Source organism: Juglans microcarpa x Juglans regia, chromosome 8D, assembly GCF_004785595.1.
Source record: "Juglans microcarpa x Juglans regia isolate MS1-56 chromosome 8D, Jm3101_v1.0, whole genome shotgun sequence".
In the NCBI taxonomy this organism is placed as follows: Eukaryota; Viridiplantae; Streptophyta; class Magnoliopsida; order Fagales; family Juglandaceae; genus Juglans; species Juglans microcarpa x Juglans regia.
Window position 1 is genome coordinate 21,537,227 of NC_054608.1, and position 13,292 is coordinate 21,550,518.

Genomic DNA, 13,292 nt, shown 5'->3' on the forward strand with positions numbered 1-13,292 from the left:
TTCTTTATCTCAAATTGTAGTTATGGAGCCTAATGCTACTGTGCCTTCCTCAGGGTCTGAATCAATCCCTGGTGTAATTCATTTGTATAGCTCTTTCCCTACAACTACTCATTCTCATGTTTGCCCTCCTATCAAAAGATCTTGGAGTAGATCGGATGTATGACTTCATTTTTCTAAGATTGAGAATGAGGATTCCAATGACCAAAGAGCTGCATGCAATTATTGTGATAAGACTTTATTATGTCATTCTAAAAAACAAGGTATTTCATCATTGAGATACCATATTGACACATGTAAGGCCTTTATTGAGACTGAGATTGGAAGGGATAACCCTCAATCAAAAACGACCGGACCTAGGAGGGATGGGATGGATGGTACATCTAGCAGTCCTAGTTTTGGACTTGCCAAGTATAATGAGCAGAAAATAAGGTTGGCGGTAGCTAAGATGATAATTGTGGATGAGCTACCATTTAGATTTGTAGAAAAACAGGGATTTAAAGACTTTGTGGCTTCAGTTGAGCCTAGATTTCCTCTCCCCTCTTGCATTACTATTATGCGAGATTGTATGAAAATGTACTTGTCAGAAAAAGACAAGTTAAAGGACATACTCATGGCATCCAATTATAAGATTTGCATCACTACTGACATGTGGACATCAGTGCAGAATCTTAACTATATGTGTATAACATCCCATTTTATTGATGATGATTGGGTTTTGCATAAAAGAATTATAGGCTTTATGAAAGTTCCTAATCATAAAGGGACAACAATAGGAAGAGAGATCGAGTCATCTATACTTAGATGGGGCATAAAGAAGATATTTACAATCACAGTAGACAATGCATCCTCTAATACTACTGCCATTGATTATTTGAGGAAGATTACCAAAACTAGAGATTGTTTGGAACTAGACAATGACCTTATGCACATAAGATGTTGTGCACATATTTTGAATCTTATTGTCCATGATGGCTTGAAAGAAATTGATAGATCAATTGTGAATATTCGAAATGCGGTGAAATATGTGAAGTCTTCCCCTGCAAGACTTGAAAATGTCAAGTCATGCACAGAGAGACAAAATATCTTGGGTGGTGCGCTTCTTTCTCTTGATGTTCCAATCAGGTGGAACTCAACATATCTGGTGTTGAGTGCGGCTCTCAATTATTATGCAGCTTTTGAGGTGATGCAAGATGAAGACAATCAATTTGGTCCTCATTTATGTGAGGTTGGAGAATGATCACCAACTTTAGATGATTGGAAAATCGTCAAGATTTTTGTATAATTTTTGCATATTTTTTAGATTATCACCTTGCGGATTTCAGGCTCAACTTATGCAACTTCACATTTGTTCATTAGAGAAATAATCTATAACCATTTGATCAAATTTTCTATGGGTGATGATGATATGTTGAAAATTATGTCTAAGAAGATGCTGTTGAAATATGACAAGTATTGGAGGGATTTTGAGAAAGTAAACAAAATCTTATTTATTGCGGCCATGCTTGATCCGCATGCCAAGTTGGAAGTTTTGGAGTTTTGGTCTACAGATTTTCTTGGACATGAGCGAGCATCCGAATTTGTTACAAGATTAAGGAGGATGATTGAGCGGATGATTAAACAATATTCAAAATCCAATGTAGGTTCAAGTGTTGATGAGAGTCAAAGCAACACAACCTCTTATAATGCGGAGGATATTTATAGTAGGTATCGACAGTATTAAGCATCAAGGGGTGTCGTAGAGTCCAAATCAGAGTTGGATCAATATTTTATGGGGAGCCTTGAAGGATTGACACCCAACTTTGATATTTTAATGTGGTGAAAGATGAATTCAATCAATTTTCCGATCCTTGCCAATATAGCTTGAGATGTGTTAGCTATTCCCATATGTACTATTGCTTCTGAGTCTGCATTTAGCGTTGAAGGTCGTGTCTTAGATTAATTCCGTAGCTCATTGGCCCCTACAACAGTTGAAGCTCTTATTTGCACACAAAATTGGTTGATGATACCCTTCGTTAATTATGACTCCCAAGATGTAATGGAAGATGCGGAAAGCTATAAGTTAGATACTGGTAAGTTTCATATTTGAAGAATATTTTCATATAGTCCTTTCAATTAATTATATTTTTAACATAATTTTTTTTTCATGTAGAGATGATGATGAATATTTTGAATGAGACCGATTGAAGATTACTTGAATTTTTTTTATGCTATTCTGACTTGTCATCATAGGTGACATGGGAATTTTTGTTGTTTTTGGTCTTGTAAACTGGGATTATGCCCATGTAGGACCAAGTACATAAGTTTGGAAATGATACTCAGGATGAATACCATTATGATCATTTTATACCATACTAGTTCTGTATGATACACATATTATTGATGAGATTTGTTGGGCGGCTGCTTTTTGTTCATCTCAAGTATTTAGCTATGATAATTCACATTCAATGGTAATCTGAGATTGAATTCGGTAATCATTCAACTTCCATAAACACAACTGGATCAGGGGGAAAACGAATGGTTGCGAAAGGAAAGCCAAAGATATCCACCAGTAGTGGAGCATTTTGAGTGTGTTGACAGTGTTGTTATATTTACTCATTTAACTTGTAGAACCAAAATCAGGAAGGTATTTCACCAAAAGATTAACCAAAACTATTCTTGTTCATATGTTATCATGATTAATTTGGAAGCGAGCTACACTACAACTATCATAGATCAACACATGAAATCAATTGAGGAGCCCACCATGAGCTATAAATAATTAATTTGAAATCGCTTATGACCATTTCCTACTCATTTAACTTGTGAAATTAGCTTACACTATGTGGGCAATCCTCAACAATATCAATATCAACATTTAAAAAAAAAAAAATCGTTAATCGGGTATTCGGGTAATTTTTGAAATTTTTCGGGTCGGTTAATTGGGTAATATAGCTGGTTCGGTTAATCGGGTCGAGTCGGAATAGTGTCTTTCGGGGCGGGGCGGGTCGGTTGAACATGCCTAATAATAATATTGCAGAACTAGCAAGATGATGCCACGTCATTGAAATGATAACTAATGGAGACTGGCTGTCTTCTATGGTTGAGTTTGGGATTTGGGCGCTTCGTGCTTTTGAGATGAAGATGAATTTTCTAGAGTTGTGAGTATGTGTGAAATGAATAACATGCGGGAGAGGAAGTTTTTTTATGTCAATTTGGCCAGCAACTTAGACTCAAGAGACTTGGTTAGTGAAAATTATCAAAGTTAAAAGTATTGTAGTTTTGTTGAGCCTACTACAGTGAGTTTTTATGCAATCTAGATAAACTTTTGGCCAAAATATAAATTTGTTGAGTCCAATACTAATGCTCTAAAGTGATATCACGGCGATTTTTTTAATCCATTATTAAAAATTATTCTATGAATTGACCATTGACCATACATTTTTAAACACCGCCATATATCACGATCAGTTGAACTCTTTTACTAAGTCTTGTTTATTTTTAACACTTTTTTTTTGGTTATTTAGATCAATATTTTGTGAAAAATTCTGTACACTACACTCATCCTATTTTCATTCCACTATGTAAGGAATGACACATTTATCACCATTAGATGATCTTTTATTTGATGATTATTTATCATTAAATGATGATAAATATGCTACATCTTATATAGTTAGATGAAAGTAGGATGTGAGTGTGGTATATAGTATTACTCATATTTTGTTCCCCTATCAAATAGTCTCTTTCTTTAAGAAGATATTGTTACAATTATAATTTACAACCCTATCTTTATTTTTTTTATGCAAATAGAGGTTTAGCATTTTGTAAGATTATAACATTTGATGTCATATAAATATTAGTTAGATATTATGAGATATTAATTCTCAGTGCCAACCTTAGTAGGTTATGATTGGCATAATTAGGTGGATAAATGATATTTGCAGTCAGGCGTGCAAGTCTCATTCATTGGTTTTTTAAATGAGGAAATTTGAGATATATATAAAAAGTATTTTTTTTAATGGTAGATCCCACTTTTCAAAGAGTGCATAACTTTTCTTATTACATGGTGTAGCATATATAAATTTATAATCTAACATTCACCTAATCACTCTTACTCACATTTCTTTTATGAATTTACAAAATAGTAAGAGAACCTGAATTGCTTTTTCGCATAAATAAACCGAATTGTAAGCATGATTTAATAATTTTTGTACATATTTAAATTGATCAATGTTTTAACTAAAACATAAAAAGAGATAGATACTCGTCACTCTTTCATTTTATGAAATAATAAAAAACAAATAAGCATATGATTGTTGTCTGGTTTTAGTTTTGTATTAGAATATTTCCGACTACTCGAAAAATAATATTTAGCAAAAATAATTATAGCATTCCCAAAAAAAAAAAAAAAAAAGATGTTACTCATTGTTAACGCCAAAAAGTAGCGCAACAATTCGAAAGGGGATAAAGATCCATTCTCGACCCTGTTGAGGTTGTTCTGGGCCTGGGCCTGGATCGGTATTGTGTGGAGCCCTTGCCAGTGGTCCGATGTCACTGTACGGTGTTCGGCACACATCCAAGGCGGTGAACGGTAAATAAATATAGGAAAAATATAGAGAATAAGACGCATAGATTTATGTGGTTCGGTACTAGACCTACATCCACCGGGGTTCGGGGAGGGGAGAATCCACTATAATAAGCTTGTTTTATAGTCTCACATGATTTCTCATCCTCACTATATAATAAATTTTGAAGGTCTGTCTTTTGGTAGAGATATCGTCCCTGGAACTCCTTTCGTGAGGTTGAAGAAGCCTTCCAGGAGAAGCTTGGCCAAAAGTCTCCGAAGTCGTATGTGCCCTTGCCTTTTATCTCCTACCCCCTTTGTTTTGAGTCACTTCCTTTGCTTTATGTCACATCACCTCTCATTTATGTCCACTTCCCTCTTTTCCTCATAACACCTTGACACCCTTCTCAGCCTTTTGTCTCCTCATTCTCTCTCTTTCTTCTCTCCTGATGAGTTCCCCATGTTGGGCTGAGTTTAGAAAATACCATGGGTTTGTTATATTTTATCCCTTACACTTATTTTATCATTTAAAAGCATATTAACATTGAGAGGATGCTACACACCATTCTACACAACTCATTTTATTTATTTAATTTTTTTTATATTTTATTTGCATTAAATTAATTAAATTTTTTTACTCATCATTCATATACTACATATTTATGATAAGGGGAAAATAAAAAAAATATTATATAAAATGTGTGGAGTTGATAAGTAGATTTATCAATTCCACACATTATATATAAGCACAATAGGACCACGATCTGGGACCTACGTGGTTCTGAGGGTACCCGATTATTTTATATTTATTTATCGTCTTTTTATTTTGAAGGGTAGAAGACAATTATTAGCACCATCACTTAGGATGCGTTTGTATATTAAGCTGAGTTGAGCTCTTTATGAATAGTAGTAAGTTGAGATAGTGGAGTGAGTTTTGTGGGATCCACCTAAGATGAGTTTAAATGTGTTTGAATGTTAAGATAAGTTTAGACATATTTATAGGAAGTTGAAAAATGTTGTGGGTCTCGCGTATAAAGAAGAGTTGAATTCAAAAACGTTATGGGTCTTACATGTAAAAAGGTTTTGAGTTGAAATGAGTTTATTAATTTGAGAGTTGGGTGTTTGGATGTTAGACGTAACTTAAAATTAGACTAAACTGAGTTGATCTCAATTGAATCTATCAACCAAACGGGGCCCTAATTGCTACCAAGGCCACTGAGTCACCTCCAAGTCCAAGCTGTTAGTACAAAGGGCCATAATCAGATCTAGTCGTCCCCATTATCTCAAGATTAGACCCTCCAAGTCCGAGCAGTCACAATGGCTTATTAGAAAAGAATAATGCTACTTTGACACCTTTTTTTTTTTTTTGAATGGAAATTGACTGCATTTCATTCAATGAAACCGAAATTATAGTTGTGACTTATCAATACAGGAAAAAATTTAGATTACAAGCAAAACTACGAATCTACTCTAGGGCACCCACACACAAATTTATTTGTGACGGATATTGTTTTAACTTTTATAAATTCTCTTCTAACAGAGAAAAATGCTATGTAAAAACAGAACTACACAACCATTCTTCCAAAAGAAGAGAAGTACTATCAACCTCCATCCTCCCAAAGAGGAGGATTACTATCTCTCTGACTCCTCCCAAAGGAGGAATGAGACTTTGCTGCTATAGACACTAAGTTCAATAATCTATTTCTTTTATTAATCAATACAAGCAGAGAAACAAATTACAAATACCAAGAAAACACTGCAAAAATAGAGAAAACACTGCACAAAGAGCTTGTAGGAGTGCGTGCAGGACACGCACCAGTTGAGGAAGAAACCGGGTAGACGATCGTGGAGGTGTCGGAGGCGCTGGATCTAGCGGCGCCACGTGTGGCACCAGAAAAAGAAACTGCATGGAGGCGCGTGGCGGCCACACGCGAACGTCAATCGGCACGTGTAGGAGACGCGTAGATCCTTTGGACGCCGCGTTCGGTAGGCTGATAGATCGGCAACTGCGTTCTTTGACACCTTATTTTGACACCTTATGTATTTTATTTTATTTTAATTTTCTTTACTTAATAGTTAAGGAATTGACTATTAGTATATTGATATTTTTATTTATACTTTTTAAAAATGTTTTAAAATGATAAAAAAATATGAATAAAAAAATTGAAAAAAAATGAAAATCTGATTTTGGCCTCGAGGTAACTTGTAGTGGGCAGATATGAGCGCCAAAGTAGCACTGCTCATTAGAAAAAGATATCCACAACAAGATAGATATAAATGACGTTTTAGATTTTTAAATTTAGATAAAAATCTAAATTTATTGATATGAATGAGATTAAAGTGGAGCACTGAGAACATAATGACAATATATATATGTATATGTATGTATAACATATTCTTAGTAATAATGAAAATAATAAGTACTTAAAATTAAACATTAGTAGACTAAATTCAGCATTAATAAGTCATGCGAAACTAACTTGGCCGAAGGTGAACTAAACATGTTGCAGAATACTTAAAACGACGTCATTTTGGTCAATTTAAACGATGTTGTTTTGATACTAGTTTAATTTTTTCTTATAAAGTCCGGTACCCAAGTATCATACTTGTAACTGGCCAAGGTAGGACCGGCTTTGGGTGCTGTGGTTTTTGGCCCGGGTCTTGACTCGGACAGGAAACCCAAACCTGGATAATCGAGTCGAGAAAAAATCGGGTCTGAATGAACAATCTTAGTTGTAATGTTGAATGTTTGAGTCAAATTGTGTTATATGTTTCAAATGATGATGAAAGTATGTTACTTTAAGTTTATGGAGTTGATTTGATGAAGATTTGATGTTGAAATATGGAGGAGAGAGAATATAGGGTTTTGACATATAGTTGGTCCTTAGGGCCTTTTAGGTGTTAAAAATAGTATGATGAAAATATTTAGAAGAATAGGCAAGAAATATAAAGAAAATGACATGTGAGAAAAATGGTGAAAATGGGGGTTGAAATGTAATTTTACTAAATTTTGGGGCCAAAATGTAAATAATGAAAAGTTAATAACAAAACCATAATTAAACACAAAAGTTAGGGTAAAATTGAAATATTTATGAATTAGAATGTTAAAAAAAATTTTCAAAAATTTAAACTGTATGCTAATAACTTTTACACTAATTAGTCGGATACCAAGAAAATTGAAGAACTCAATTAAAAGCTAAAGACGCTCTGTAGGTAGAAATCTCAGCTTAAATTTATTAGGTATGATTGAAGTATATGACTTTGAACCTCTCATTTTTCCTCTCGAGTTGGCTACGAGCCTCGTCTAATCATTTTAAATCTTGAATTCTCATTTTCATTTAGCGGATGATTTTTATATTGAACCATGTATTTTAAAATCCTCCAAATATTTTAAAATTTCAAACTATTTAAATGGACTATTTTATGTGAAATTGGACCAAGTTTAAATTTTTAAGTCAGCCTCTTTAATGTTTGGAGTCCTAAAAATAATATAGTTTTAGAAAACTATTTTTATTTAAAAGATATTATTTCTTTAGAAATAGTATTTAATATGCATCATTTAAATTTTGTTAAAAACTCTAAAAACTCTATTTTTTTAGATAGATTTATTTCTCTTAGAAATATTTACTAAAACTCATCATTTTATTTCATGGTGAAGAATATTATTTTTAAATCAAGAATAAAAAATTCAATTTTAGAATTTAGTGTACTTTCTCCTCTATTTTCTCTATTTCTTCCTCTATTATTTCTCCATATATTATTTCCACCCTTAGATTAAAGGTAAGACACGTGTAGGACTCGGATTGGATTGCCCAAAACCCTAAGTTTCCTCCCCTCTCCCTTCCCCCACGTCGTCTCCCTTCCGTGAGCCCTCTGCATGCCTCCTAGCAAACCAGTCGAGCCGTTGCTAGCGGCGCCACCCCTAACCTCCGTCGTTGTTGTCCATCACTAAGACTGGGCTGGTAAACTCCTTAGACTCTGTTCCTCTTCGTATTTATCTTTCTCTCTCTGTCTCTCCGTGTCTTACTCTTTGTTTCTCTCTTAGTAAACAACCTAGTGACGTCGTGCACTGCTACTACCCCCAGTCATTAGTGTCGATTTCTTCTTAGCTGTGTGAGAAGCTTTCTTACTTCCACCTTTTCGGTTTCTCCCTCTCCCAATCTCAATATTGTTATGATCCTGAGGGTTAAATGTTTAACCAAATTAATATTCAACAATCCTAGGGCTTTTAGATCAATGGTTGAGTTTTTAACAATTGGTATTAGAGCAGAGACCACGTTACGGGTTCAAATCACGGAGGGGGCAACCTATAGGTTGGATTAAAATGTCTTGGTAGTTTGTATGAACATAGTGTTAAGTCATTGAATACTGTAGATGAGTGACGCCACCAAAAGAGAAAGGGCTACCACTGGGTCAGTGTCGATAGAGTGGGATGCCGTGGCCGCCGTGGATGTTGGATTCGGAAGTATGGTAAAATGTTATGATCCTGAGAGTTAAAGGTTTAACCATTGATCCAAAAGCCCTAAGACTGTTGGATACTAATTTGGTTAAACTTTTAATGTTCAGCATCATAACAAATACACCTCGGTTTCTCCCTCATCTCACGCCTCCTCCCACGTTGACAGTATCACCCCCAGCCACTTTTCCCTACACCTAGCACCACCCAACCCCTTTTGCCCTTCCTTCCCACGCATGACCACCCAACCCCTATTCCAAATAACCAAAATTCAAGAGCCATGAACCCCATTTTTAAACACCATTGTGAACCACCTCACGGGTTGCCTCCTCCATGCCTCTGCAACCCCCATTTCGCATGGTAGCAACTACTTTTCTTGTCTCAAGCCTATGGTCAGCCTCACCACTAACAGGCATTCGAGACATTCTTTGCCCCTAGTTTTTTGGTATAACCCCTATTTTCCTGTCTCTTAGATTACTAAGCACACTTGATTAAATGATGTTGTATTTGAATGCTTAGACATAGGCAAGTCATGTTATACTTGGTTGGAGTTGTGTTGAGCCATGAATGAAGCTTATAAATTTTTATGATTGTGTTTGGGGTTGGTGTAAAAATGATATGAGTAGATTTATATATTGAATATGTTGGTTTCAATGTACTAAGAAAAGTGATGTGAAGATTGGGTTGTATGGAGCCATGAATGAAGCTTATTAATCTTTGTGTATTGTCATTGTGTTGGATTGATATGCTTATGTGAGTAAATGTGTAGTTGTAAAGTGGTTGTATGTTGTGTGAAGTGAGGGGATGGTTCTGTAGTTTGAGAAATGGTTGGATGCCATGTGAATTATTGGGAATGTTGTTGGTGTATGAAGCTTGAAAGACCATTTGTATGTTGGTAATAGTGGCTGGACAGATTTTTGTACATTGAATGTATTGTATGAATGAGGCTTGCACAACTTAGTGATTACGTTTGAGTTGATGTATGAAGCATGAAAGACCATTTGTGTGTTGGTATTAGTGCTTGGACAGGTTTTTGACATTGAATATATTGTATGAATGAGGCTTGCTTAGCTTAGTGATTATGTTTGAGTTGGTGCATAAATGATATGGATAGATTTTATATATTGAACATGTTGGTTTCAATAAACTATGAGGAAGTGATGTATTGATAGGGAACTCGTTATGGATGGTGTGTTTGTATTGGATGGTAATTTAGGAATATGTATGTATTACCAAGAGGCTTATAAATTGAGTAAAGTGTTTGTGAAGGTTGGGTGGATTGGTTTTATGCACATTGAATGTAATGTGAAGTTTATATGACTATTTGGTTGTGTGATGGAGTTGTGTTGAGCTCATGTGATAGATGGATGGAGCATGTGTATCTTTGTGTCGATTGAATGTATGGACATATTTAGTATTTAACCTTTGTGTTCACTTGCATTGGATGTTGAGTATGAGAGTGACTTGTAATTGCATGGTTATGCTTGATTGTGGATTATGCTACCTAAATGCATTGTATTGAGATGTTTGACGTTAATGTATGAAGTTTGGATTGCGATGGCATGTCTTAAAGTGTTGGGATTAAATGGAGTTGTACTGAAGTTTAAAAAGCATGATATTAATGTTGGGTTTTCTTTGGACAAAATTTGTATATTTAATGTGTTGACTATGATAAATTATGAAGAGTGATGTATAGGGTTGAGTAAAGAAGCTTGTATTGAATGTGTGATATGTGTATGAAGCTTGTAAAGCTTTGTGAATGTATGGTGTAGGTGTATAAATTGTATGGACAGATTTCATGTATTAGATGTGTTGGTTTGGATTACAAGGGAGTGGATGGTATGCATTTGGACAGATTTAATGTTTAATCTTTGGCTTCACTTGTGTTGATGTTTGAGCATGGAATGAGTTGTAATTACATAATTATGCTTGAGTTTGGATTATGCTACCTAATTGAATTATAATTGAGATGATTGATGTGAATATATGGAGTTGGGATGGAGATGGGTTGTTTAGAAGTGTTGAGATTAAATTATGGAGTTGTAGCGAGTTTGTAAAGCATGATGAGGATGTTGGTTTTTAAATGGACAGATTTGTGTATATTAAATGTATGGAGTATGGATGAAGCTTGTAAAAAGAATACTTTGAATGGATTGTATTTTGATCTTTTGTGATAAAGATGGTAAGGTACATATGTAAATTGATTGGGTGCATGTATTGGAAATATTTGTGTACCTTGAATGTTTTATGTATGCATGGAGCTTGTATGAATAAGTGGATACTTAGATGGATTGTATGTTAATCTTAGGTGATAAAACGGGTAGGGTACATGTGTGTTTGGTGGATTGTATATATACACTTATTTTGAATTGTGTTATATGTGTATATGAGAGGAAGTGAATGAGACTTAAGTTGTTGGATTGTGTATGTATGGAGGAAGAGTATTGTTTGAAGAATGGTATCATATTGTAGTTTGGATTTCATGGTGAAGCGGGATTAAGTTGTAGGTTTGTTGAGTGATGCTTTGGATGTTAAAGTGAAGCATAGGAGTTCATTTTGTTAGTTGGAAATGAAGTTAGGCTTTTAGGTTCATAGGCTAGGCTTAGGATTTATGACAATGGTTATGCTTCAATGATTGAATGATGATTTGTATAAGTGAAATCAAATAGATATTACGAATACCAAGAGGTGTAAGTTTGTACAATTAGGAAGGTCATGAAGAAGTATACGAGTAAATAGTTGATGGAAATTATTTGGACAAGGACTAGTCTAAGTGGAGGAAGTTTAAGTAAAAAACCAATGGTAGGTTAAGGCCATTTGGAAGAGAATGCGCTAAGAATAAGGAGTAGTTTTATTATGCAAGTTCTAAGTTTAATGTTCTTATGTAAATGGATCGAAAAATGACATTAAGTTTATGTATGCATGTAGGTTGCCATATGACACACACATGAATGGACCGTATGAAATGAAAATGGCATGGAGTCCAAGTAAGTATTATGTTCATACTCTTCTAGAGTTTTCTAAATGTTATGAAAATGAAAATGAAATGTTTTCTTTAGAAAACTGAAATGAAATGCTTTTATAAGAAAAATGTTATCTTTGTCAATGAAAGAAAAGGAAAATATTTTTTTAGAAATGAAACAATGTTTTATGAAGGTATGCTAAGGTATTAATATTTTAAAGTATATGTATGTAATGACCTTCTTTGGCAGCCCTTTTTTATGCACCCCAAAAATAGTTGTATGCATGCGAATGGATGTTATATGTAGTACTTATTGCCTTTATGTTCTATGAAATGAAATGATGATGTTTATGCTTTATGTTATGAAATGATATTTTATGAGATGAAATGGATTGATGAATGAAAAGGAAAGGACTGAAAGGAAATGAATGAAAAGAAAAGGAATGAAAGGAAATGAGTGTTTTAATGTATAAAGCTACGTAATGGCCATGATTGAATGAATGATGGTATCAATGGATTGGACAGATTGCAATATTGGGTAAGTAGTACTGGTAGTGCACGCAATTTTTGCCCCTGACTGAGGGATTCTCAATTTGTGGCCATAGGAGGAATCGGGTCCAAAAGACCGCTAATCCCAACACAAAAGCCATAACAGTGTATACTGGCTAAATGAAAAGTGATGATAGTAATTAGATGTATGAAACGTTTTAGTTCTTTATAAAGGAATGTACAAGGTGGGAAATGTTTTACGAGAAATAGAAACATTTGTGAAGAAAAACCCCACATTGTAATATTTTCAAAGAAAGAAAATGTTTTATGTAAAGTATGTATACGAAGGAGAAATGTATGAGTGAAACCTATGTTCATATTTTTTTACAGTATAAAGTAGTGCTTACTGAGTATTCAATTTATTTTGTTTTTATTTGTGCCCCACCCAGAAATGAAATGAGGACAAAGCGTTAGGACAGACACGGCCCAAGAAAGAGGTGACAGAAGCCTGGCAAGCTTTTAATAAATGTATGAAATCATATTTTGTAAAAAGACTTGTTTTTTAATTTAATGAATACTGCTGCAAAACTCTTTTTTAGATTTTAATTGTAGAATATTTTATATCCTAAGAATGAAATGAAAAGTTTTAAAAAAGTTCAGTAATTCCAGTCTCGTTTTCTAAAATTATTTTCTAAAGTCCCACCACAAGGACAGGCATTACATGACTATCTTGGGATTTTTAATGTGATATTGAGATATGAAATATTTTACTTATTAAGAGCATATACACTTTGGAGAAATGAATGACTGATAATGGAACTGAACTAATAGATGCTTTATCA

General features: G+C 34.2%; 1 long non-coding RNA gene across 1 annotated transcript; it reads left to right on the plus strand.

Moving 5' to 3' along the window:
• The first annotated feature begins 1,368 nt into the window (after positions 1–1,368).
• Positions 1,369–2,362, plus strand: LOC121243609. The gene is made up of 2 exons (XR_005936195.1): positions 1,369–2,069; positions 2,150–2,362. It is a non-coding gene; the product is annotated as an uncharacterized LOC121243609 (long non-coding RNA).
• The last annotated feature ends 10,930 nt before the right edge of the window (positions 2,363–13,292 follow it).